Below are 24,336 nucleotides of genomic sequence, written 5' to 3' on the forward strand. Positions count from 1 at the left end.
TGACAGAAGCCTTCTAAGAATTTAACTAAAATTAAAAGAAAATCTAAATAAACAGTCAGAAAATAGAAATAATATAGAGCTCCAAAAATATGGCAACTAGCAGCAGAAAATGCAAATATTGCATGGTACTATTTTTAAGTAAGAACACATTTTCCAATGATAAAATGAAAACTGGAATATGTCCACAAAAAAAAAAAAAAAAAGCTGAGAAACTGTTGGAGCCAATTTATTGTTGTGCCATTAGTGTAGAACATCGAGTGCATTCAAAAAAATGAGTGACTTGAGTTGTCATCTCTTACATGCACATATGAAACACAGTAAAATTTGGAAAAGCCAAATGAGCATTACTCTTTATTTCACTACAGTCCAATTTAGCATTGTCACATAACAGACATGAGTAGAAACATTTTAAAATTGTAACTTTTAATTGCTGGGATAAATACAGTTATATCTGCTATGGGTGACTGACAAAACTGAAAATCGATCTTTTAAACCTCAAGGAAAGACAATGGTAATGTTCCAGATATTAGTATTTAACTGTTTATATTTTTTATAGTGTCTTCCCCATTCTTAAAAGCTAGAATATTTTTCTCAAGATAACTATCAATATATGTATTTAATTGATGACTAAAATCATAAAGCGGCTTAATCAAAGATCTCACTTTCTTGGTTTCAGTTGAGCTCTCTCCTAGAGCAGACAGACAGAGACAGAGGAGCAGAGGAAGCGTTAGAAGAATTATATGGTTGTTCTTACAAATTTTCTACTTCTTTTCTAGTGCTTGAGCTGTTGCTGTCTAGATTCCAGCCGATTCAACGTGCCCACTGAGATGCAGTTTGTTTAACATGCTTGATGTTCCACCTCCTCACACTTGGGCAACCTTTTTTATCATTTTGCTGGGAGGTTCTGTGTTTTCAAACTTAGTTGTGATATTTAACATTCCTTTTTTTAAAACATTCTTTGAAGATTTCGCTAAATCCGTTGATTAACTGATTGAGAGTCTCATTTTTCTGTTTTGTAGCAGCAGTTTGCAATGTTAAGACTTTCAGGGCTGCTCTCAGCTGAGTGGACTCAAACACATAAAACTACAGAAAGATCTGGGTCAGTTTGGAGCGCTGTAGATGGAATGGGTTTTCTTGTTATTGCGATGTTTTCTAGGTTTTTTTTTTTTTCTTTTTAGCGTATTTCCTGTATACTTTTAAGCAAAGAGCACCAGTGGTATCATTAAGAGAGGGTGTAGTGGCTGAACGCTGAGCTGGTGTGCCTTTCGTGGGCACGTTTCATGTTCCTCACTGCAGAATGTCCACGAGGCTCTTCAGGGTTTCCCCCTCTTTAGCTGCTCCTGTCCTACAGGGAGTGGTTTGAGGTGCTGCAAAAGAGTATTAAACAGCTTTTAAATGTCAGATGTACATTTTCCACGCTCACCTTTCAGTCAGCGTCACAAACAGCACAAACTTCAGCACAAAGGCGCTTTGGCTAGAATAATTCTAATCGTCCTATTTACAGAAAATCCATCCCGTTCGCCACACTAGATGGTAACCCTGCTTTCTCGAGTGGATGAATAATGCAGTGAATTCGCCAGTTCACTCTGTCTCTGCAGTGAAATGGAGTTTTTTCCACGCCGCTCCCGAAAGGCGCAGTTTTTATGCCCTGACGAGCATGGGAAACGTGCTCCTTAAGAGCTTATTGGTTTGAAAAAGGTCCCATTGCTCAGCACGCAGCTGAAGGGCGGGCGGTTGCTGTGCAAGGGAAAAGCTCTTCCCAGGGACCAGAGCACCGACTGCATCGACAGCCGAAGTCTCAGTAGATGAGGACGGATGATGCACCATCATCTGTCAAACACAAAAACTAACTTTAATCACATCAGGACTTCCAGCTCATTGAAGTGATAATATTCATTGCCGTATCATCACACTGAATTTTTTAGGTTCAAATTAAGACGAACTACTGTAAAAAAACTGGGGTGGAAGGAGACAACTTTAATCAAAACATTATGCCTAGAGAGGCCTGGAAACTCAAAGTCAAGGCTACTATTTTTAGTGAAGAAGCAATCAAACCAGGCCAAGAAAAAAACCCCAGTATATTCATGAATATATTCTTTACAATACTCACAACTCATAAATTTGCTTCTCCTCTATATGCACTATGTGGGGGAGAACATAGGCTTTTTCAAGTTTAAAAATGTCAAAATCCAACTTGCAAATGAACACTTTCAAATGAACGTTTGAATTTACACTTTGCTTTCCCACCTTTTTTCTTGGAAAAAAAATTTACAGCAGGTAGATTCTAAATAGGTGCCCAGTCTGCATACTGAAACACAAGAAATAGGTGTACAAACTTTGCGTATGAATTAACGTACATTCAGGTCTAAAAGCCTCCTATAAGGCCAGTGGCCCCACAGGTGTACTGTATATTCTTTTATCATTAGAGTTATTATTTTTGGACAGCACAGCACAACTGAAAAAGTACAACTTTTGAAGAGTACCGTACAACTACAAAAAAGTACTGTGCACTCTTTAAAATTACTCGCATCTCAGAAGCAGCAAAGTTTCTCCACCCAGAGCTATTTTAAAATACTGAACCAAGCTGGTCATCACTAACAACTACAATAAAACGTCCTAAAATTCACAGTATATCACAAACTTTTGAAAAACATAGCACATTATTATGTTTGAAAACCACGAAGTCAGAAAACAACGTATGACTGTTATTCCTACTTCAACACTGAAATCCTAGCACTGGAATCACGTGACATGTCAAAACTAAGTGACATATTATAAAAAGTGCCACTTGGTGAAATTAATTCTCTTCACTGGGAATACATAAGCATCTTTATGAAAGGTTCCACTTTGCAAATTTTAAAATTAAATTCATGCAAGTCTTTCCATACTGGGAACCTATAAGGATTGCCCTTTGTCTCCCTTGACATTGCTCCCATAAAAATCAACAGGAAAGCTTCCTAATAGTTTCAAGAGCAAAAGAATTTGGTTTATCATATACACAGCAGCACCAAAGCTGTGAGTAATTAACGAGAAATAAATACAACCACGTTCCAAAGTCCCCTCATTAAAATTACCTTTATATATTTCGCATTCCTGAAATTATGCTGCAATGCTAAAAGAAAGAAAAATTTTTAGAAACATAATCAGTCACTCAGCACAAACACAAACAACGTGATCTCAATTTGATACATAGGCTTGAATTTGCTGTTCTCTGTACTTTATAATCTTCTGCTTTGAATAGAAGTTGCCATGTCATAAGCAGTTCTGGTAAAGGAAAGCTGCACAGCTCTATTGTGAAACAACACAAGAGAGTGGTCTCTTTTTTACAGCTCAGTTTCTTTTTTTTTTTTTGCAGTGAATCCTCTGAAACTTGTACAGATTTTTTCTGCAACAGAGATTCCCTGCCAAAGCTGGAATTTGCTTCGGAGGATCAGAACCTCTAAAAACAAAGAGAAAATGAATTATTTTCCCGTTTAGCATCTTATAAAAGATATTATATTGAAGCATCCTATCTAGTGACTCGACGCAGTCTGACCACTTCCAGTTACTGACCTAGAGAACGTGACACACCTGCTTCCCCCATGCCACACTGCCCTCAGGATCCCCCAGGTACGTATTTGAAGGCGTTCAAGTGTTCACAAAAGTTCAGAGGTTTATTTTGGGGGGATTGACTTCCACCTTACATAATCAGTTCATCCTAACCATGTCAGAGTGAGTTCGAAATAAAGCTGGTCACAATTTGCCCGTCTGACACACTGCACGAGTACAGAAAATCTTACTGGTCCCTCCTGAGCAATACAAAAGAGCAGCTTTGGAAAAAATACATGAAAGGTAATATAAAAATGAGATCTGATCTTCCAGTGCTAGATAAAGGAGCTGTGCAAGTTTCCACCTCAGCTATTAAATAACTCGCACAGCAGAACAGGACTAATGAAATGCCAGCGTGCGTTTGTACAACCGCTCCTCTGGTGTGATCATTACAATGGCTCTGCTACTATCTACATCATTTAAAAACTGCACTTCAGGAAGTCTCCAAAATTAAAAAGGCACACAAAGGGAAAAACGGCAAAGACAATATTGAACCTTGAAACTTAATAGTAAGGCTGTGTTGCAGTAACTGCTCAACCTAAAGTACTTCAAATTGTTTCCTAATTCTACGTTTTTCTGAGAGACAGACAATGTAAAATAATAAGAATTTCACAATTAAAGACTTCATGGTTAATCAGGAAACAAAATCTAAGAAACAAATCTGCAAACAAAACTGTTATATAAATCAAATTAAAATGTTACACAAACATTTATTTGCTAAAAAGGGTGTGTGATTTTTTTCTGAAAGAATGCAAATAAACTTCTGCCTTTCTCCTGTCTTTCGTGAGGCTTCACAATACCTCAACGTGTACGTAATAAATAAGATTCTATAACTTTTTCAGCTAAAACTTTAACTACTGAACAGCATCCACACAAGAAATCGTGTTTGGAGCAAGGCTGAAACTACGAAAGAAAATAAATTTGACCTTTGATGACAAAGAGCTTTCCTCCCATCAGTTCTCTAACAAGTGAGGTTTTACAGAGACTTTCATGCAGTGCTTTCAATAGCATGAAGCTTTCTAATTTCCTAATTTAGACAAACAATCTTAATGACTAAAAATTAACCTGAGAACGGGGTGGGGGGGGGGGAAGAAATCACAGCTACACTCCTATTCAAGCAATGGGAGAATCTGAAAATCTAAGGGATCTCAAAGTGTTTACAGAACAGAAAGTATATCAATTAACCCATTTTGCCTGTGGAATTACAAAAAACCCCATCCCCAACCCCACCCTGTAATCCAGAAGATGGAAAGCCTCTCTGGTTCCTACACTGCGATTTGTCATCTCTGGAGGACAGATGTAAATTGGAAAGAGAGGAAGAGAACCAGGGCTGTCAAGAAAAATATTGATTTGTACTCAGCTGTCTTCTTCAAAATCTCCTCCAAGCCTCCCCCGAATAGCAATTCGTGGAGGAGCAGAAGGCCCATCAGCTGTGACTTGACGTTGCATCCTCTTGCCCGGAGGCTCCCCAGAAAGTCCTTCCATCCACCGAAACGGCACTCACATCCCACAAAAGGTGCTGACGGGCTCCGTGCTGTCAGCTGGGAGCTCAAAGGCAGAGCTATCATATGGACTGATTTCTTAAATGGGGAAAGAAAAAAGATTTTTCCCTTCCTCTATCTCATCAGAAAACATTTATAAATGCTGCAATCAAGTAAACTGCCAACAGAATAGAAATATTATAAACTTTGGTGGCATCTGCAAGTGCCTTCTGCTCTTTCCAAATGTTCCTTATGCCTCAGTTAGCAACAGCCCTACAACTTCTACCACCCCGGGCACAGTGTATGTAAAGGAGGAAAGGTTTCAGGTCATAGATGCACTTTAACAGGTTTATCTGGCATTGTCTTCTGCTACGAATAGTCTTTTAACAGTTTATTCAGGTAGAATTTTGTGGAGACAATTTAAAAGTTTTATTGCTATATAGGAAGCAAAGCCTAATATTATTTTCATTTCTGTAAAACCTTCTATAATGGCTAGGTATTTAAAATATATATTCCATAAAAAGGTCCACAGAAGACTGTGTGAAAAGGCCATAGATTTATTCTAGTCCATTCAATCTCTGAGCAAGAACGTGAAGTTTTTTGGTCTTCCCTAACAAGCCATTACTCAGCATAGAATCAAAGGGAAAAAGGTGGTTTATGCAGCATGACTAACAGGAGCAACGGCTTCCCGCAGGCACACGTACAATTAACCACGAGGCAGAGGCCCCTGTACAAACAGAAATATCAAACCTCTTCTGCGCCCGCTCCTTTCGAAGGTTAGAGGGTGATACGCCGCGGAAGAACGTGAGCTCAGACTGGAATAAATTCATGAGCTTTCCTCAGGCTGGTAACAGCGGCTCCGGGGCTCCCCAGCCTGCTCGCTCGCTGAACTCCAAGTAACGCATCTGACAACATCATTCTTGATAAAGTCAGGATTTAAGCAAGAAGAGGAGCCTTGATATAAGTTATCATTTCCTTCAACAATAGACTAATGCACTATCACTAAGCAAACCCTGTGGTTTGGGGCATAACCAAATACTTTCAGTGAAACAAATGACAAGCTTTGAAACGAGGGAGCAATTTGAAGAAACAGGTAGAAAACACAACGAAGAAAATGAAATTTTAAAGCAACATTACTCACGGGAGACAATGACTGTAGGGAGAAGATGGGCCAGTCACTCATCACTTCACGCTCTGCCTCGCTTGGTGGCAGAAAAGCTCAAGCATTCACACCAGATTGCTACTTTAAGTGCTGCAGAAGAGCTATTTCAGCTTGCCACTTCCCTAAATAGGTGAACATTATGTTCCTTTAGGCCCCTCATGATGTGATGGAGTAACAACCCTTAACCTATAGGGCATAAATATATTTTTATAAGCACAGAGAAGCTACGTGGCTTCTAGGCACTTAAAACCTTCTAAAAAGAAGTATCACGAAACACTAAAACAATATATCTAATGCCACTTCAGTAGTATAACGACAGTCCCTTTAAAATTTTTTTTGGCATTCAGCATTTTCATTTGGTGAGGAATTGTATATGTAGCTAAGCAGGTCAGCATCCCATTTATGAGTAATTCTAATGCTTCTTATCTGTTTTTACATGCTCGGCACCACGAATGAAGCACAGCACAAACCACGATGGTTCCTGGGAAGTAAACAGGCACATGAGCCCAGGACCAGCTACGCAATAAATCAGTAGCCACCTGCGGAAGTGGTCACTGCAGCTCTGGCCCCTTTCAGGCGCTGCAGCACCCTTGGGAAAACCTCAGACTGGTGGGATTTGGGGTAAAAAAAAGAGGAAAAAACCACACACATCTGCCAGCACTCTTCCCCAGGCAGGGAGCTGGGGACCAACTCGCTGCTACCAGCAGCTGGACCCGCGGGGTACGGCCAGCCTGGCTCATCGGGCCAGAGGGTGTGGGCGCGTGTTAGCCGTACGCTGAAAAAATGAATAAAGTCCAGTTAAATGCTGGTGCTCTGGGGGTTCTCTGCTATCGCAAGTGAAAAACCATAAAACCAAACAATTTTTAGGATGTGGGATCCAAATATTAAATTACTGCAATCACAATTTGCTGTAATTAGGGCAGAGAAACATGCAGCTGTAGGCTGGGTGCGTGACCAGCAATAAATAACCAATTCCACCGTAGCATCGGTGCCTACCGCCACCAATACGGGCTGTGTCCTCCAGAAACACACCAGACAAACCAACCCCTGAGGTCCTTTTTACTGTGCTTTTGCAGGGATTTTGGTCAAGGGGTAGAAATAACCCTGCTACTTATAGGTAGCATGGCAGGGATTGCCACGTCCCAGCAGTGAGGCGATGGGTGAGAAGCGGGGAGCCAGCATTACTTTTATTCTGCAGCCACTCCAGGTCCCAATTCTGCAAAGAAACCAGCTGAATTGTGGAGCAGAGGATTGATGAGGGAGGGCAGAGGGGGAGAGGTCCCTGCATGTACCCACACCTGACCCTCCGGCTGAGGGACTGATGGTAGCGTTAGCTGGTTACACCACGATTTACTTTTTTCTTGATTGCAAGTATGTTAAAAGTATCAAATTATATTGCCCATCATTAGCTACTGCTCTTAAAGCGATTGTTCAGGTTAACATTTCCTTTAGGAAATAAGAGGGTGAATTAGAGGTGGCTGCAACCTATATCAAATTGAGACTGATTTAGTGCAGCAATAATCCAGCTATTAGTCCTTATCCACAGCCTCTTGCTAAGGAAGATCCTGAAAGAATTTTGAACTAACAAGTGGCAGTAAGAGTTGTCCAGGATTGCTTGTTCCAATTTTCACTAGCAATATTCCGTTGGTTAAATAAGACAACACACCTGAAATGATTAAATAAGATAATGGTATTGAATGGTTACATAAGATAATGCATCTGAAGTATGACGGTTAAGTTCCTTACCATTTAAAAATGTCAGAAAACCAGGCTTCACACCCAGAGTGCCCCGGAGGATTTTGCTTTACAGACATGACGTTATCACCTTTCAGAGAAGGAGCCCATTAGTATGCTCCAGTAAAAAGGTCTCTGCTCTTCCCATGACCTTTGTGAAGAAGCCACACCAGCCTGTCCAACTTCAATGGCATTTTTCATCACCTGTGGCATGACACAATGGACAGCAATAAGAAGGGACAAATACACAAGAAAACGATGCATACCCCTTGATATGAAGGGGAAAAAAAACACGTCATCGTGAAAATGAGTTGCTACTCATGACAGACATTAAATTTCACTATTGCAATGGGAGAGAAGGCATCCAAAAGGTGTTAAAATTAAGCTTTCTACGTGATAGTCTCAGAAAGTTTGGTGCAAAGTGAGCACATCACAAGACAGGCTGTTCTCCGGGCAGCGATGACTGCAGTGGGGTCCTTCGGCAGAGACCTACGGGCTCGCGTTGCCTAAGGGAAAACGGACCGTGAGCATTCATATTTAAAGAACAGTGGGAATAAAATCTGGGAGACATTAGCAGCAACTGACAGAAGAAAGCAGTCTGTGGGTACTGGAAAAGATGTAATCTGCACTGAAACCTGGCTGTGCAGGCGCAGTGACTGAACGCTTGGCTTCTCCCACTGTGGAGCTATTTCTGGGCTTGGAAAGAAATCCTCTAGAGGGAGTCAGAAAATTGTTTAAAGGATTTTTTTTTTTCCCTTTCAGTCTGATAGTATCAAAAGACCAAGGGACCATGAGCCATTCCACAAAGAAAAATAGTAATTAAAGAACTTTGCTTCGTTAAATGAGGAATATTTAGAGCACAGCAGAGGCAAAAGGCTCGTAGAGCAAACAGAAACATTTACACACACAGCAGCACAGGCGCTGGTGCGGCAAACTGCAGAGCAAAGGGGAATCTGCCTCTCCGGGGAACTTCAAAGAAAGACATTTTCACCTGTCAAAGAGATTTTTGGAAATAAAATCCAGGCGAGCCAGAAAAGCTTTAGGGATGAAAGGCTGGCAGTGACAGTGCCAGGGTGAGAGTAGCCAGAGCAAAGCGAGGGTGCAGGAGGCGGAGGGTCAGCCCGCCAAGGTCAGGGGCAGAGCTGGAAGACACGCCACTTCAGAGCTGCCTGCATCAGCACTTCCACCCTCCTGCTTCAGCCACCAGATACAGATGTATAGTAAATATTTAATTAGATAGCAGTATGGCCAGCATAGCATCCCTGTTTGTTCAGGGGAGTGATTGAAATAATTTTGAATTGGAAAGTTATTTTAAGCCCTTTAAAAATTACAGCCATTGTAAATCACTGGGGGAAATGCCGTCTCATTTTTTTCCCCAGAAGTTATGAACAATTTCATTACATCCAGAATTTACTATCCACAGTCTGACAGGACACTTTTAACCTATTACAAAATTTATGGTTGAGATTTCAGTAACACTCTGGAGCTGTTTAACTTTATGTATGTGAGTAGTCCCACAAAAATCAATGGAAATGCATGTGTGAAAATGGGATTTCTGTTCTAGGAAAGTGCTAGTTTTAAAAAAAAAATAAATCTGCATCAGGATGAAAAGTTGATATTGCAAAACTAACAAAATGAAAAACACATGGGAAAAGGAAAGTTTTCTCTTAGAGCTTCAAAACAAAATTTACTAGAATATTTCTTTCACTTTGATGTCTGCGTTTCAAAACGGAAGAGAAAACAGCCTGGCCCAGCTACCGGCCTGCAGCGTGCGAGGCCCCGCGGCTGCGAGGGTGGTCCCGTGCCGCGAGCACCCCTGGGGAAGGGAACACCGTGGAGTAGCTGCGACCGAGCAGCAATTCCCCGCGGCCGGCTGAGCTGTTCCAAAGGCAGCACCTGGCTGGAACTGCGGAAGCAAGAACCACCTTCAAAATATCGAACATAGTACCATCTGAAGTCTGAAAGTCAAACAAGACCCTTTATGCTATCAAATAGAAAATGAGGTGGGGAAGGCAAACCAAAACTTTCAATTTTTGAAGATTTTACATTTTTGTTTTCCCCCCAAACATTACTGAAACAATCACATTAATTTTGAAAAACAGATGCTTTGATATGAAGCTTCTATCCACACATTTCTGCCCATTCCAGATTAGTCCCTAAACCAAATCAGGGAGAAGTTGATCCTAGAGGTTTCTCTACCCGCAAAGCAGTTGGAGTGAAGATGGCATCCACTCCAGACAAAAGACTGGACTTTTTACTGCATTCCTCTCAGAATTGTTGTTGAGAGAGCTGGCAGCTCAGCTAATTTAAAAATGTAGGCTCATCCCTTTCAAACAAGTCTCCCTCCGAGATGAATCCAGGCTGCCACGGCTGTCAGGTGGCCGCAGCAGACAGAGTACGGCAGCACTCCCAAGGGCTAGAGAGGGCAGGACGTATGTGGGGTTTCTGGAATTGGGAAACAGAAGGAAAAGGCTAACTTTGATATTTAACGTCGGGAACGCCACACCGGGGGCCACCGGCTGTCACAATGGCTCTGCACGCAGACAGAAGCAAACTTAGGGACTGGGCTACTGCAGCGGGACTCCCAGTCCCTTGTTCCTCCCCTCAGGCATCCAGAGATCCCCCAAGCCCCCCGCAGCCGTTGCCCCTGCACCCATCAACCCCCCCAGCTCCAGAGAGGAGGTTTCTTGTGTTGCACAGTTTGCAGGAGCGGAATCTGATTTAGAAGCGACTTCCCAGGAACAATCCACGCCTCTCCCTCCGCGGCTTTTCGACCTCTACCCGATGAATGCTCGGGGGGGTAGAAGTGAGGAGCCAGACAAAGGTGCCCCCATCAAAGATGACCTTCCCCACCCCAACAATACTCATTCTGCACATTATTCTGACTTTTTACTTTTTTTTAAACTATGGTACACTGGAAACAATCTCTGGATTACTGCCAAGCACACTTCTTCCTTGAAACCTATAGCCCCTATTCCCTCAAACAAAAAAAACCCCACACAAACAAACCAAACAAAAACCCAATAAAAAAAAAATCACCCCACAAAAAGCCCACTCACCCCAAAGCCCCCCAAAATAAACAAAATCTACACCCACTTCTTACTTAAGCATCTTGTTCCAGCTCCTCAGTTTCTTCTTAAGGGAAAGAATATTATGATGCATCTTACAAAACACATCCCACCTTGTAATACCGTATTATTAGCAAAAGTGAGGGTTTGTCTATGCACAGATTTTGTACCAACACAACCAGCTACATTTGTTTGGAAACAAATACAGTTAATTCATAAAACTTGCTAGTATCAGTGTAATTATATTAGTATAAACTTACTGATATAGTTCATGAAATCACTTAACTACTATGCTTAAATGCATGCATAATTGTGCTTAAACCAGCTCTAAATTTGACAAACATATGCCTGACATTTTTAAAGTGCTAGTAAAGAGTATGTTCAAGTGAACCCCTTAGAGATCTCAAATCTAAATTAGGAATCTGAGATAACAGGAACACAGAGATGGCATTAAGTTCCAAAAAATATGTTCAGGCCTCAAGCCTAACAATTTGCCTATACTGGAAATTTCTTGCAGCTCTGCTTGCTATTTGGGGTTACAGAGTTTTCTGTGATAAACAGAAGAATTTGTTAGGAAACAACTGGTATTTAGAAACTGTTAGGAAATAGGTTTACTGGGACACAGCAGGAGTTCAGAGGCAGTCGGTCACCCCCAGCAGCTGCTGCACCTCTGCCAGACTCTCCACTGGTATGTTTTCCCCAACCATTAGAATTCATTTTCTCTTTTCTCCCCCTGCTACTTGACTGTGCTGGTGGCTGCTACGAACAAAGCTGATGATGTCTCTGAATTCCTGGCCAATCTACACCAAAGGAACAGTGGCCCAAAATACACTCCTGGAGGGCCTGCTTTGGCCAAAACAAAGATAAAAAGCAGAAGAATGGAGTGAAGGTTCCATGAAGTGCGACAGAAGAGAGGACAGAAACAGTCACTACCTGGCAGGGCTGACAAAACCAAGGTTTTCCTGAATAACATACTGGTTTGACACTCACAAAGTGTGCCGTAGCCTGCATGTAGCTTGTGGCCCTTCTCAAAAAAACTGACTAATTGCTTAGGGTGATTGAGGGACTGAAGCATCTTTCATACAAGGAGAGGCTGAGAGAGCTGGGACTCTTAAGCCTGGAGAAGAGAAGGCTCAGGGGGATCTTACCAGTGCGTAGAAATACCTGATGGGAGGGAGCCAGACTGTTCTTGGTAGTGCTCAGTGAACAAGAGGCAACGGGCACAAATTTAAAAAAAAATGGAAGTGTCACCTCAACACAAGAAAACACTTTTTTGGTTTTGTTTTTTCCTGTGAGCGTTGTCAGACACTGGAGCAGGTTGCTCAGAGGAAGTGTAGTCTCCAAACTGGACTTGACACGGTCCTGGGCAACCTGCTGCAGTTGACCCGGCTTCAGCAGAAGGGTTGGACTAGTTGATCACAAGAGGTCCCTTCCAACTGAAATGATTCTGTGACACAAGCCCCAACAGTGAGTTTTGTGCAATTCAGAAACTCCACTAAGGAAAAAGAAAACAAAAAAAATTTAAAATCTCAAAGCATTATCAAGTTCCTGTGCATTACTCAGACAAAAATAACCCAAAGGGGGACAAACGCCTTCCGGTCAGCAGTACTGGCTCCATTAGAGAAACCCTGATGATTTATCTGTCAATACCAAATTGGCTGGCTATGGACTTGCACCTGGAGAGGAGGCAGTAGCGAATGCATATAAATGTTGTGGAGCCACAAAACAAGATCCGCGACAGAGAAAAGTCATTCTAGACATCCTCAACTTCTCTTATTGCAGACCTACAGCACTTCCCAGTCAGGGTCAGCTGGCTGAGCCCCAAACAGGCATTTGTTGCATGAAGTTTCTCAACTAAAAAAAAAAATAAATAAATTAAAAAGCAGCACATTCTTCTACATCAGTCCCTTTCTCAGTGTCACTGAGTCTATTGCCTATCTACACGAGCCTGCAGCACTCGCCAGCATGAGGAGTGCAGTGCAGATGCACATCCCTCCTTGCTTTGGGGCTGGGGGGGGCAACATCAAGAAAACTGATGGCACTGGTGAGGCCGCACCTCGATTCCTGGGTTCAGTTTTGGGCCCCTCACTCCAAAAAGGACATTGAATGACTCGAGCGTGTCCAGAGAAGGGTGCAGGGTCTGGAGCACAGGACTTATGGGGAGCAGCTGAGGGAACTGGGGGGGTTTAGTCTGGAGAAGAGGAGGCTGAGGGGAGACCTCATCGCCCTCTACAACTCCCTGAAAGGAGGGTGCAGAGAACTGGGGATGAGTCTCTTGAACCAAGGAACAAGCGACAGGACAAGAGGGAATGGCCTCAAGCTGTGCCAGGGCAGGGTTAGACTGGCTCTTAGGAAGTATTTCTTTCCAGAAGGGGTTGTTGGGTGTTGGAATGGGCTGCCCAGGGCAGGGGTGGAGTCCCCATCCCTGGAGGGGTTTAAGAGTCGGGTTGACCCAGCGCTGAGGGATCTGGTGGAGTTGAGAACGGTCAGTGTGAGGTTAATGGCTGGACTGGATGATCTTCAAGGGCTTTTCCAACTGAGATGATTCTGGGATTCTGTATAAAACAAGAAGCATCACAGGGATGCTCACAGTTTGAGATTAAGTCCCAAATTTCAATTACCTTGCTACAACTCGTACAACACCCACCACGGTAATTAACTGTGGCACACCTCCAGCACAGAGAGCCATGGGGTGGCTTACCAGAAGGGTGACGACTTGTTCCAAGATGCCAACCGGCTGTTTGGCTACACCATGACTTAAAATTACTTAATCACAATGTACCTGTACACTACCGGCACTCTGAGCTCTCAACAGCAGCTGAAATGCAAAATGCTTCATGCAAATACTGGGACTCTGAGATGGGTTTCAAATGTGGATGCGCTCTAGGAACTCCTGAATAGTTTTTTTTACACATGGTACCTTCAGGAATGAGGATCTTAAATACCTGGAAGTCTTTGAACACAAATAGCCTATAGAACACACACACACAGCAAAAGGGAAAGACAGCCTGCTCAAAGAAAGTATTCCAAGAAAATATCCAATATTCATTTGGGGGAAAGATTTAAAAAGCTTTTTGGTTGTTTGTTGGGTTTTTTTTTCTTCAGGTTGTGAAGTTTCTTTACATACCCTAAAAACCAAAGGCGAAGTGTAACTAGTTACATTTTGTTTAAAAGGAAATAAAAAATTTTCCTGCCTGCTGAGATCTTACATTGGATGCTGAGGTTTTCTCTCCCGTGGGGTATGTGTAGTCAGAATCTGAGAGAGATGGTAGCAAAAATCTGCTCTGCAAAGGAAATTGCTTTACTACAGGTGGCTTAAAATTATCTGGTTACTATTTATGTTCATTAACTCAAATACCTGGGGAGAAGTAATGTTGTGTGAGACTTCAAATCCTTGTCTTTTCAAGCAAGGGCTTCCAAAGCTGACAGCCCCCCATCTCTGGGTTATCCACAGTCTCCCCACAGAAAAAAAAAAAAAAATGTAAGCCATATTTCTGAAAATATAAAGAGGATTTCTTTTTCATCCTGTTTTTTAGGCATCACGGAAAATATTTTTTTTAAAATGACATTACAAACCACTTCTCCCCGTTCTGCTACATGTAGGAACAGCAGCTTTTTGAGAAACATCCATAGAAATAACAGATCACAAAGGAATGAGAAAACTGGAAATAACAGAAACCATGGAAAAGATGTTAGAAGGAACAACAACAACAAAACTCAAAAGTTTTCTACTTACTTTATTTCCCAGCCAGGATTTCTCGCCGTTCCCCAACCCCCCCAGTTCTAAGGTCTGCATCTTAACCAGCTAAAAGCTATTAAATAGTCAGAGAATGAGCTTTGGACCCATGTGTATATTGGAACATCTGAGGGGAAATTAGGCAAATAATAACTTTTTATTCAGAAGCCTAACTCAATTTTCATATTAGAAGAGTACTACTTACTTCCAGTCCCACCAGTTTTCCCAGAATCTCCACCCCATTAAACTTGCTTGGCAAGATACTGACTGACAACACATTTCCCCAGTGAAACGCAAGTAAAGAGTCACTCACTCACCAGCACTCTTGGCAGACAGTTCCCCAGAGTGTTTCATAGCCTGCTGAGGAATCCAGGAGCTGATTCATGCTTCCTTAGGTATTACACACACCTGATCTCTACCGGTAACCCCTTCTGGGGACATGAGGCTGTAAAGTCATGTCTGGAGAACTCTTAATGCTCCACAGAGACTGCTTGATCACTCTGTTCCCTCTTTTTGCTCCTATCTGAGTGCTGTGGCTAGTCACTCCTGTCATTCTCAAGCCTTTTGCATCTGGCATCTGCCAAAGATCAGCATCAGCGGAACAGTAAACTTGGTAGAAGGTGATTCTAAATAATATTACTTATGGATATTCTAACAATAACATTACAAAATAGCCAAGGCCATTATTTCTGCTGAGGAACAACACATCTGCAAATCATGGGGCACTGGTAAAAAGAAATTCCAATACAAAAGCCTTAGGAACATATTTATAGAAAATAATGTTAAAGACAGCCAGAAACACCTTTCTTTTGTGCAAATATCATAGACTATAAATCCGTCCCAGTCCAAACTTGTGTACACTAAGGATTTTACCTTATTAATTACTTCCACTTCTAAAGTATAGCTAGCAAAACTTACGCTGCGCTCTATGCACATAGCCCCAAGGCAAAAGACAAAACAAAGTCTGCTTTGGGATATATGTTTACTAAATGCATGAAAGATTAACAAACCCTGTTTCCAGAAGTCCAGAGATGCAGAATTCCAGAGCCAGAAACATAAGATAAGACCCTGGAAAATGCAGTGGATATGGCCAGAAAAATGTTAATGCTAACAAAGCGCTGCTATAACACATTTTTTGTTGGGCAACAAGTTGAAAGCACTTTAACATAGATGACATTCACCAGACAGTCACAGTCATCCACACAAAGAGAAGACTATTTTGTTGTTTTCGGAATATCTGCATATGGTGGGCAATGGTTGCACTTCAGTGCTAAGTTACAGACACGTCACATCTACTTACCTTGAAGAAATAGTAAATGGGAAGGTTAAAAACATTGTGGCACTTTATGGCTGTTGTTTGAAAGACAGGCTGCTGTCTATACATTTAATGTTCATTCTTCTACCTTGAAAGAAAAGCTAAAATGTATTCACTGCTACTAACGAACACTAAGAAGCAGGTGTGCTCATCACATCAAAAAAAACCTTCGAAAAGCAAATTAGCAGTAGGCTAACCCAAAACCAGTCCTTTCTATCAGCTTCACCAGAGAAGCAACTGGCTTCTACTCTGCTATTATTACAGGATATTTGCTGCAATTTCAGTTATGAAATAAAAAGACCATCGGACCTCAACAACCATCAGGGAGTGAGATCCGCCTCCTCTGTTTGAACCCTTTCTCAGCACTAATTTCACAACAGCAGCCCCTTTTCCTTACTGCAAGGTTTGGTTCTTGGTGAACTCCATCTCGGGGAGAGCTGGCAAGGAGAACCACAGCGGTATGGTTGAAGCTCCACTGCAGGCCCAATTCCACGCGCCTGCACAACGGCAACTACGTTCAGGTTGGTTTACTTGCTCTGCCTCATCAGTTATCCTCTTTTTATTGTTGTTAGAGGTTCCAAATGGGGTGGCCTGGTTAATTCAAAGCCTGGTTCCAAGACTCCTCAATACATCACTGTGCTCACTGACCCTCACTTGCTCACCTGAAGATAACAAGATCCAGTTTTGGTCGCAGTGATACCAAGGCTACGAACCCTGCTCCTTCTGCTCCACTTTCCCTCGGCACAGCTCATTCCAGTCCTTGTCTTGAAACGATCTGGAAATCCTCAAACAGTTGCTGGTCTCCTGCTGAAACGACAGTACCTGTCAAAATGCAAACCTGGGCTTTTCCTCATCCTGTTGTCTTCTACTCTCCATGTAGGATGAAGATCCCTAAAAGGTACAGGCTAGCAACAGGGGACTATCTGTCTTTAGGATCATCCCACTGAGAGGAACTAAGCTGGACAGTAAACTACAACTCACTGGGAACTGATTTGTCAAGAGGAGTGACCCCCTGGAAAATGATGGCATCTTGCAGGGATTTGAGATTGGAGGTGATCAAAAAAAAATCACCAAACAAAGAAACTGTAAAATTATAAGAGGGCAGGAAAGATCCACTTAATCCCTGCAGCGAGGTGGACTTGCCTGTATCAAAACCTCAATGAAATATTAAGGATCTGACTTGCCTAAACAGGGATTGCCAAGGAGATCAAAGAGGACAGCAACACCACGGATGTCAAGAGCGTTTCTTCCCAGATTTCAACATTTTAACTATCAATTAAAGCCAACAGCTTTCTGTATGTGTGATCCACTGCGCTGTAAAGCCGAGGGTTTCCATCCTCTGTCAGGCCTCATGTCAGCTGCAGGGAGATGCTGTCAAAAGGGGATTAGGCCACAAGAAGTGGCCTGAACCAAGTAAAGATGGCTCTCAACAGAGGGAACAATCTATGTGTGCAGCTAATCAAGACTTAAGGGGAGTGTCTACACTTTTTAATTACAACGCTTAATGTACAGGATTCGGTAATGGACCTTTTGGCAGGAATCTAAAGAATACCCTTTTAATAAAAAAGCAAAACATGCTCTCTATATCTACTTCTACATTCCTGTCCCTCCTTTACTGTGGACTTTTTCTGGGTGGAGTTTGGATATTTCTGGAGAGTACAGCATCGCTCTATGATTATAAAGTGAATCTGTGACACAAGCAGCCCTTTGCAGAAAAAAAAAAAAACCAAAACCCTCAAGTAGTATCTCCTTTGCTTAAATTCAATCCCTACCCCTAGCTTTAAGTCCCACCCGTGTTTCCCTTGCATTCAGAGATGCTGACTAAAGACATGTGAGTATTTACAGAAGGAAGGTGGTAAGCTGGAACAAGCTGAAGATTAAATCAAGGGGGAAGATATTTTGCTGGTGTCTGTGAAAACCAGAAGTTGGTGAGCCACCGTCTTCCTTTTAGAGGAAGAAAAAGCCACCTTCAGTACTCACCCCTAGCTAGTAAATAATACACCAGCACCCCTCCATTTTACCTCAAAGAATAAAAACCCAAGGGTGACTTGTCTATATCATTGTACTGTCCTTGTACTAATGCTTTTCCTGGTACTAGAACTTTAGTAAGCTGTATACAGAGATTTATCTTCAAATATATATGACCATGTCTATCAAAGTGTTTTAAAAGGCCACAAACATACTAATTAATACAAAACACTCTTTGACTTCTCATTTGTATAATCACTTGTCATGAACCTGTGTGTGAATTAATACGCACACAGTAAAACAAGTACAGCTCCTCAGCACACACAAAAGCTGTTTGCGGGGGGGGGGGGGGGGTGTCATTGCAAACCAGCAGGTACATCTGACATGCAGCTCTACACACCTGCACGTGCTCCTTCAGCCCTTTCTGTATTTTCAGAATCTGATCCTGTAAATCTACCCATTTCCTCAGATGAACACCCACCCTTCTTTATAAGCACACACTCATTTATGCTAGCTGGCATCCCTGTGTTTTCTGATGCCTGTGGTAAGATACCCCATAACTGCCAACTGATTTTTATTTTTATTTTTTTAATCTGTTTTCACACAAATTAATTTGAGTTTCGAATGCCTGGCCAACCTGTGGAACCGCCTCAGAAAAAAACAGAGGGTGGCCACAGAATATCCACAAAGAAAGAATATTTGAAAACGCAACTCTACTTGTTTTGCCCATACTTCAGTGATTTCTAGAACTCTCAACTACCAGAAGAACTTAAAAAGTTAATAAACTACAAACATCCCCTTCCTATGGTTTTCCACTCATGAGGCTGAGACAGAAAGCAAATATTTAAGGAACAATGGCAGAAAGAGTACATTTTTAAGATTACTGTAGAAACCGTAGAAGCAGATGTAAGAAAATAAACAAGGTTATATCATTTTGTATTTTCAAGAAAGCAGCTATTCATGAAGTATGGAGGAAAGAAGAAGAGTGTATTTTATTCCTCCCCTCATGGGGCTTTTAAATATACACAACGTATCGCAAGCTCTGGGAATTTTCAAAAAGAATAACGCAGCACATAAGCAGTAATAACATTCAGAGCCTCTGAATATTTCCCTAGCTCATCTCCAAGCACACATTCCAGCGTAAAGATCCGTGCTTTGAGCTTCATTCAGAAGACACACAGAATGCTGAGGCACTTTGTACAGCTATTATCTGAAAAGTCTGACCCCGCAACAAATGACACTATAGAAGAAAGCTAAATTATCAAAACTTTATTTCAGCATTGTATGCTCAACAGGGTGTTTTGCATATCTGACTAAGCAGCCAATTTGCTGCTAGGTAAGCAGAGAATTTCTGATCCTGTTTGTACAATGCTGAACTCCAGCACACAGGAGGGTGAACTGTGAATATTTTGTGAAGCTCATTTGATTAAATCACTATTTTTGCAATAGCATTTCTGTAAAGGAAAAGCACTTCCATTTACCCAAATATAAATGTTGCTTGAACAGAAATGGGAATACATGATCCATATGAAGAAAAACAAAAATATAGGGCCTAGCCAGCCTGTTTTGTTTTGAAGTGAAGTTTTTTTATGCTTAGCAGATGACAAATCCTTTTTGGTATATTCAAGATTTAACATCCACCACTTAGTCCTAGGTTTTGCTTTTGTCATACTTAAAAGAAAAGAAAATAATGTGTCATTTTCCAAGGCCTAGAAGAGTAGTACTGCACTCAATATGGATAGCAATTAATAACAAGAAATCCTTCCTCTCCCTACCCAGATCTTTGTTTTCTCTATTTTTTGGGGTTTTTTTTCAGTCTGAAAATCCTTGTAAGATTTTTCTGGGTCCAGTATTGGCAGTTTGCCCCTCAGCCACTGCAGCACTCCGGGACTGTGTGGATGGCAAGGATGGATTTCAGTCACTTGGCCCATTGACTCACTCTTCAAAGTACCATCTGACATACTTACGCTTCTTTATGTCATCTAAGGTTCAAGATTCAGCAATGAAACCTGGATCGCTCGCGTCACAAGTGACACCCAGCATGAAATAGATCAGAAGAGTTAGTAAAAATGTAATTGTTCCTGTTCGCAAAGAACAAGCCCAGAGAAGAACAGCTAAGCCTATCTTCATAACAGATCTCATCGAGTATATAGACACTTCACAAAAATGAAGGCTGAAAAGGGATAAAATTCCTTCTTCTACATAGCTAAGGGATAAATATCAGAGAAGCAATGCTATTTAATCTAACAGATATTGTGACCACAAGGATACACCAAACCACCGTGAAAAAAAAATTAGATGGCTTAAATCCACCAAAGCCTTTTGAACAGCCCCAGCATCTTTTCCAGTTGTTTCCAGTTCAAGGCCATGCAACTTCCTCGTGCTGATCACACTTCCCTCTAGGATTAGCTTTTTCATTGACATATTGACCATCCAGAGAGAGACCCTCACCGAGGAAAACACTACAGCTACTTATTATTACTGCCACTTCAGTCACATAAATACTGGACGGAAAGAACGAGTTAAATAACTCTACGGAGAAGAATCTAATGGTCGCAGAGAAATTAGAAGGTGAACACGAGTCAACAGCGTTTATTTATTTTGACAGCAGCGCTGCACTTCATGGGGATCAAAGACAAATATAACCCAGGTCTCAGGTGGAGTACAGCACCCAGCTTTGGTATGTTGTGCCTTAAGAAAGAGGTGTACCCAGTACAGACTGTATACAGAAAGTCAGCAAGAACGATCAGGTGTTCAGCAAACAGCCTACAAGGAAGGGCTCGAGCAACAACGGAGGCTGGCCTGACAAAAAGACCACAACGTCTGCAAGTACTTTAAATAAAGTGTTTTTTTAAAAAAAAAAAAAGAGGAAATCCTTTTTTTTTTTTTTTTCTGTTCACAGCCTGTATGAGAAGAAAAGGGCTTACACTGCAGCAAGGGAGACACAGGTTAGATGTTATGACTAGCAAGGATGGCAAGGTACTGGAGCAGAGATGTCGGTACTGCTCACCGCCAAGAGCAGCCCACGTAACTATCTGTTAGGAAGAAAGTTATGTGTAACTGACCCTGCCCTGAAAGGAAGTATGGACTAGGCCTTCTGCGCTTATGAGTCAGTGTTTGATTATGTCATAGTCTGTCATTATTTATTTGTTTTACTATAATGCCTATGAAGTCTAGCCACTGACTCATGCCAAGTCCTGGCATAGGATAAACATGTGACAGAAATTCCACAATGGGCACAAAAAAAAAAGAAATGTAAGAGGCAGCAATAGAGCAGGCAGGTAGGGAGGCCCGAATAAACAGCAAGACAGAATGAACAGTCCCAACAGCCCATCAACAAACAACTCTGAAGGCTTTTGCAGTCACCATAGTAAAGGAAAATTAATGGTTGTTTAGGAGAATGGGTTGTTTATGGGATACTCCTCCTTGTATGAAAATAATGGTTTAAAATGCAACAGGCAGACAGTGGAGGCTGGCACACTGCATCAAGAGACACCGGTGGCTGACTACAGTGAGGTGCTGCGAAATAAGGCAGGGCGGGATCTGAGATAAGGCAAAATACTTCCTACTGAAAGCAAGAGAGCAGAGCACGAGAAAGGGATGAACTATCAAATCCCCATCCCGTACAATGCCCTCCGCAGCATCACTCTGCGTGGATGTAACACATGATGAAATGTGTCAGGCTAGAGAAAAAAAATATTGGAAGGACTGATTAATTAGCCAGTGAGACGTTGCTTAAGTTTTCCATGTGCTGATGGCCAAGGACCTCATCATTTCATATAGAAAATACAGAAGTTTAGAAAACCCTACTCAGAATTAAAGAGAATCTTATTTCAAAGATGATGCCCGATTTGAATTCGCGTGATAAGCAAATTAGGCCGTTTCATCTGCCATGACTAAGACGGTGAAGGAAGATTGGCAGAGGAAGAGACTCTCCAGTTTAACCGTGTGATGCATAAGCTGATGCCTCATTTACAAAGACACTTTCAGAAAGACAAAATGAGATTTTTTAATTGTGACAGAAAACAGAGCTAGGCAACACCAGAACTGCTGGTATGACCACTAGTTCCGTGCTTATGCAAAGTGTGGGGCAGAGGAAGCAAGATGACGACTGTGATCTTTGCTTACTTACAGAAAAATCACCATGACACTGTAAGGAAGCGCTTAGGAAGGTGACAGAACTGGTGGCAACCAGCCACAGATGCCATGGGAAAACAGCAGTCCAAGAGCAGGACTTCTAGTAGCAGGAGCAAGATGTCAAAGGAAATTTCTGCTTCCAGCTAGTGGAGAATCTTGGCCTTCTTCTTAGGGAATAAACCTGCTTACGTTGGCTTTGCACCCCCTTGTATGTTGTAGGCTGAGCAGTGTAAACAGATTTAAGAAAAGCAGACATCATAACCTCTCCTGCTCCGAGATAAAGTTCAGGTTTTGACTTGAACATCACTCCAGTTGAGCCATGAATCACAACTTCAAATGATTTATCATCTGCAAACAGATGTTACAGGACCATATGCCTCAAGACAGACCGGAGACTGAGCCATTTACCAAATTTAGTCATAACATCACCTGCCAGCCCCCAACGTTCACCGGCCTTGCCCGCAGCAAACACCAACACTGTTCCCCAGGGGACTGTTTTCACCTGCAATTTTATAAAAGGCTGAAGCCCCACATAACCTCAAGTAGTAAAATGGGGTGTATACCAGTAAACTTTAAAATGCATTACATCTATCTGGAGGGCTGGGAACGAGACAATCACATCATCATTTATATATTCCTACACAATTAAAGCGAAATCTTTTGTTCAGATCACAGAACTCAGCTGTGTCAGTTCAATTGCTCTGATTGAACTAATTGAATTTCAATTGCTCAAGTCTGGTTTTGAACAGTTTTGTATGACATTCAAAAGACTGAAGACTTCCTTTATAAATGGAAGTGCGTGTGGGGAGGGACAACAAATGATTTGGCTGTTACCCAGAAAATAACAAATGTGTAACGTATTTCACTGGAGCAGCATACCGAGTTTTGTCTTTCAGCAGAGGCCTCCATTTCCTAGGGTGGCGCGTGAAGCGCTTCCCGTGTTTTAGGGTCCTCTTCCCAGGAGGAAGGAGGCACGGACCCTCACTCTGCAGACTGAACTAAAACTGAATATTCCTTACCCAAATCCTCCATCACCCCTGTAGCTATTATTGTGTCAGACACAAAACATACTTGAATTACAGCTTTCCAGGACAGAGCGCACAGACTACTTGTAAAACTCCTGCTTTTGCTGTCTGCAAACTCCATACCCACCTAGGAGGGAAAACTACACAAGGTGGCCACAAGAGGATTAGGATTCTCGATTATTTCTAGAAAAACATTTATTTAATTAAATCTTAATTAAATGCCAGGGTAGATCTCATGGCCGATGTCTACCAGCAGCTTCTGTACAAACTTGCTGATTGTTCTTTATTCTGACTGCAGAAGCGGAACCGTAAGCGGCTTACGAGCCAAAACCAAAGCGCTCACGAAGCCAATGGCAACGGCCCCGTTCGCTCTGCAAGCCAGGCCACCACATCCCGCGTGCGCTCGAGCCCCTCTTCCGCACCAACTCGCTGCGCTTACTCCAGCACATCGCTCCACTTGAAAGGTATCAATGGTGCAGGCACGCAAGAGCCCCACTTTGTAACTTTCTAAAAAGGCCTATCTACCTTATCTTTAAAATTATTTTGGTTTTGATAATAACTTCTATGCTACAGAATTTGCTTCCTTTCCCCTCCATTCTGTCTCTGAATAAAGTATCCACGTACTCTAGCACAAGTCAGGTCTTCAATTTAACTTTTCTTCCTTTCAGCTTTCCTTTTAGCTGCATTTATTTTCCTTTGAGCTGCATTTATTTTTCTTTGAGCTGCATTTATTTTTATAACTGGGCATAAAAAATGGTGGAAGACAGACCCCCCATTTGAAGATGAGCCCGCATGCCTAAGGAGCGGCCAGGCCTTCCGGGTGGACATGAAGGGTAACTCTACGGTCAGTTGGGATTTATTTCTAAGTTCTGCTCTATCTCAGTTTCCCACACCGTGTACATGTCACTTACCTCAGAAAACTGACCCATCTATAAAATGGACACGAGTCTTCCTCCTCGTTTGTACATCTCATGGGAATTATTCATCGTTATGAACGATTCTGTGATTCTTCATACTTATCAATCCATCAGCCACCTTCACCTCTGGCTCAATGAGGTTTTGAATCATTACAAGAATGGCAAAATCCTCTTTCAGAGCACTGGCTAAAACAGGAGTTCCATA

The 24,336-nt window shown here is 42.0% G+C and overlaps 1 long non-coding RNA gene across 13 annotated transcripts in view; it reads right to left on the reverse strand.

Annotated features, from left to right (window-relative positions):
- Positions 1-210: 210 nt before the first annotated feature.
- The window catches only part of LOC141928723 (uncharacterized), a 32,251-nt gene continuing 8,125 nt past the window's right edge, over positions 211-24,336 (reverse strand). For 5 of the 13 annotated variants that reach the window (XR_012624840.1, XR_012624846.1, XR_012624842.1 and 2 more), the window contains exons 5-8: positions 16,747-16,891; positions 7,978-8,169; positions 3,075-6,417; positions 211-1,367 (exon numbers count right to left, since the gene is read on the reverse strand). This is a non-coding gene — a long non-coding RNA (uncharacterized LOC141928723). Of the gene's footprint in view, positions 1,831-3,074; positions 6,418-7,977; positions 8,170-14,391; positions 14,489-16,746; positions 16,892-24,336 lie in introns of all 13 variants that reach the window. The other 8 variants (XR_012624844.1, XR_012624837.1, XR_012624847.1 and 5 more) reach the window with 8 other exon arrangements.

Source organism: Strix aluco, chromosome 12 (genome assembly GCF_031877795.1).
Source record: "Strix aluco isolate bStrAlu1 chromosome 12, bStrAlu1.hap1, whole genome shotgun sequence".
In the NCBI taxonomy this organism is placed as follows: domain Eukaryota; kingdom Metazoa; phylum Chordata; class Aves; order Strigiformes; family Strigidae; genus Strix; species Strix aluco.